This window comes from Bison bison, unplaced genomic scaffold (genome assembly GCF_000754665.1).
Source record: "Bison bison bison isolate TAMUID 2011002044 unplaced genomic scaffold, Bison_UMD1.0 scf7180017864218, whole genome shotgun sequence".
NCBI lineage: Eukaryota > Metazoa > Chordata > Mammalia > Artiodactyla > Bovidae > Bison > Bison bison.
In genome coordinates, this window is record NW_011494790.1 from 5,341,159 (window position 1) to 5,345,406 (window position 4,248).

The following is a 4,248-nucleotide window of genomic DNA, read 5'->3' on the forward strand; positions in this document are numbered from 1 at the left end:
GCAGTTCTATTTCCAGTTTTTTTTAAGGAATCTCCATACTGTTCTCCATAGTGGCTGTACTAGTTTGCATTCCCACAAACAGTGTAAGAGGGTTCCCTTTTCTCCACACCCTCTCCAGCATTTATTGCTGGTAGACTTTTGGATCGCAGTCATTCTGACTGGCATGAAATGGTACCTCATTGTGGTTTTGATTTGCATTTCTCTGATAATGAGTGATGTTGAGCATCTTTTCATGTGTTTGTTAGCCATCTGTATGTCTTCTTTGGAGAAATGTCTATTTAGTTCTTTAGTGGTCACATTTTTATAGATGTTTACTTTGTCACAAAATTGTACTTTATTGGTCATAGGGCAGCAGGCAAATTTATTATTAATAATTAAAACTTAAAAAACCTATCTACCAAAGGTGAAATCTTAAAAACCTACCAAAGGTAAAGATGATATTTCATGTTATAATCCAAAGATCATATGGTATTTAAGATTTGGGGAGTATTGAATATGAATATGTAACTTTGCAAAAATACCTGTTCTGAATGCATAATGTTCTCATTTTATGTATGTAAGGAAAAAGGACAACTGACTTCAAGTTTATCAAGTGCTAAACTTGGGAGAAAATCATGACACATGAATAGACTAAGTGTGTGATGACTTGTCCTCAAAAATCCTCCATCTCTTAGAGACAAGACTTGACACTGACGGTCACACTTGGCCCACCCACACTGTAGAGATTGGCAGAGACAACAGAGCCTCTCAGAGGCAATATCTCCAATAACCTGGGAGAACAACACGGAAAACTGACGCCAGTGTCCAGTCACAGAACAAAATGAACACTCAGTGCTTGGGGTGCTTGTTCCAGAGCCAGACACTTGGGAACATGTCCAGTAGAATGCGCAATTCCTGATTACCTTGGAGTAGCCTGACCCTGTCCTTCCCACTCTATAGGCTAATCTGGCTCTGCCTTTCAAGCTACACTATCGGCTTCTCAGGAGTAATGACTAAGTTGTTTTTATTTTTCTTGCCCTTGCTGACAGTGACACAGCAGGAAAAAAGCCATGCTTTTATAACTATCTCTGGTCCCAAAGTCTCCAACATTGGGGACATTTTATGAGATGTTCTCTTGGAGAGGTGCTTTCCTGGTCATGGAGGAAGGTGTTTATAATTTAATTAATAAGAAAGGTGAGCTTTAGGATTTAAATCAAAACTGGTCAAGTGGTTTGGTTGTACCCCAACATTTGTCTATAGGTCCAGTTGGGTTGACTTTGGGGAACTATCCTGACCTTCTGATCATCTTCTATTTGTAGAGTCACCCTCTGAGTTTGCATAGTTCTGGTGTGGAAATTCTCAGCCTGAACCTGAGTCGTATTTCCCTCAAAGGTCAGCTGTGGAGATGATTAAGTACACTGCCTGTAACTGCATGTGTCCAAGTGGAATCCATTTTGCTGATCACAACTAGCCTTTTTATTTTCAATAAAATATAATAAAAAAATTCCAGTGCCCATAGGAAGGGTAAGTATTGTTTCATGAAATTTTATTTATATTTGTATGCATGTACATGTGTCATGAGTTGCAATGTAAAATATATTTCTTATTTGAGCTTAAAAAGTTTAGGAAATATTGATTTAGTATTTGATTTTGGTCTGTAAGGGTTAAGAGCATGAATGCCGGGGTCCAATTGCTCTAGCATGAACCCTGGCTCCATTACTTTCTAGCTGTGTGGCTTTAGGAAAATAACCTGACTTCTCTGTGCCATAGTTTTCACACATATCACGTATTAAATATGAGAATAATACTGGCTACCTTATAGGGTTGATATGGGGATTAAGAAAATTAATACTTGTCAAGTGCTTGAAACCTTGCCTGGCACATGCTAAGTGCCTTATATGGGAGTTTGTGGAGGAAAAAATCTGTTTTGCAAGTATCCTTTTATAACCTTTTGTGTTTTAAATCAAGACAATAGAGTCCCTGCCCTATGGATATTTGTAGTTTAATATATATGTATACTTGAACAAGTCCCCTTCTGAGTGCAATATATTGGAATATTTAAGAACAGGCCTTGGACCAGATTGCTGTTGTCAAATCACTGTTCTGCTACTGACTTGCTGTGTAACCTTTGGCGAGTTATTTGACCTTGCAGATCCTCAGTTTCTTAATCTATAAAGTGGGGTTAACAGACTGTCTCATAAGGTTGTTGCCAGGATTACACGAGACTATCCATGGATGCTTGGGTAGAAGCAATAATAGCTATTGGCATTCTTCCCATTGGAAATTCAGGTCATGTCTTTGCCTCTATTCTGATGTACTGAAAAGTAGCCCTCCTCCTCCTTCATGTGAATGGCTTGCTTAAGTCATCATTTTACTTCAGCCGTGGTGAATCAACCACATAGGGGCTCAGATAAAGACCAATACTCCTGACTAGAAAAGCAATTGTGAGGCCCAGGATTGGATTCAGACTGCCCCACTGCGCTCTCTCTTTAGCCTCGCTCTCACAGCTAGTCAAGGCCCTAGAACTGTTCTTTTAACTCAGCGGGTCTTCACAGCCCCTAGGATAATTCCAAAGTGTCACAATGGAAGCCTGACAGCCCGAGGTGTTTTTCAGTATGGCTGTCTGTGGTGGCGAGGTCACATCATATTTCCTTCCCCTTCATCTTGGGGGAGGAAACTGATCCAGACAAAGCTTGCTGTCCAACGTGATGAAGCACTTTGTATGATGTATCGCTTCTAAATACGGTGATAGCATAAAAGGGCTCATTAGCTGAAGGGGCTTTCAGCTTGAGTCCTCCAGTTCTTGAGGACCTTTGGCAAGGCTGTTCTGACAAAGAGAAATCTAAGATGCTTGAGGACTCCCGAGCTTGAGGACCTAAACTGTTTTTCTGTCACTCTCCCCTCTTCTTCTGTGGTACATTGTTCCTGCAGCACTACCATAGCTTTCAAAAATTAATAATGTAGCTATATTATGCAGCATCAATCTCTTGCTTGACCATAAGCTCCTCAAGGGCAGGAGACTTGCCTTATTCATCTTTGTATCCCCTGCAAGCACTGGGCACACATCTCAATCAACATCTGTGAAATTGAATCTGGTTGAATTTATCTCCCAGGTTGCAGTGCCAAAGCTCAGAATAGGAATGCAATAGGAATGGAGCTGAAGGTGAGTGAGGTATCATTTTTTTTCCCACTGCTGAGCTGCCTGCTGGCTTCTGAGAAATTCAAGTCACCCCATCACCCTGAAGGCTACCCGGGGGGGGAGGCTGTTAAGGTGATTCTATTGGTACCCTTGGTGGAAGTTCTTTCTCCTGGTTCTTAGAGGTAAAGAAAATGAATCAACTAGTCCTGTATTTTGTTGGTTTGCAAGCCAGGGCTAGGAGAATGTAAAGAGGAAATGTGATCTCTTTTCATCCTCTGCTTGGTTGATGTGGAAAGACAGGCAATGGTGGGCCAGCACTCCTCTCTAATTTAGCTTTGTCTAGTATCTGGTACAGAGCTGGGCATATTCTTGGTCCTAATTAAATTGCTGTTTAGTTGCTCATTCCTGTCGGACTCTTTTGCGACCCCAGGGACTGTAGCCCACAAGGCTTCTCTGTCCATGGACTTTTCCAGGCAAGAATACTGGAGTGGGTTGCCGTTTCCTCTCCAGGGGCTCTTTCCGACCCAGGAACCCCAGCCTCCTGCATTGCAGGTGGATTCTTTACCACTGAGCCACCATAGGGGCATAATTTGTCATTTCCCTCCCTTTCAAAAGGTACACACATCTTTATTCAATTGCCAAACAGAAATAAAGAGAGAAAATAGTCTTTTGAAAACCCTCCATGTGTCTAAGCCAGGCAGTCTGCTGAAGCTGTGTATATATTTGCTCTAACTCTGCTCATAGAGAGACAAGACAGGTGTGAACATCTTCATTTCCAGTTGAGGATACTGAAGCCCGTGGAGCTCAGGTGGAGAATCCGGGATCGGAGATCAGCTCGGTTTGGACGCACTCACCATACCATGAAGTTTCCCCCTTTCTCCTCCAGCAAGCAGGTGGGTGCGTGCGTGTGCGTGACTGTTTGTGTTTCCTTTTACCCCTAAAGCCCGCTACTTCTCCTTCTGGTCAGTTTCCTGGATTCCACTTTTTCGAAACAAAGTCCAGTTCTCCAAGGCTGCACTGCCCTCCTCGGCCATCTCCTTTCCCCCTGGGGTTCCCAGGACCTCCAGCCACTCCTTGGCTAAATTCAGAGTCCCAGGCTTCGGCTCGGATTCCGGGCTCCACTGCAACCC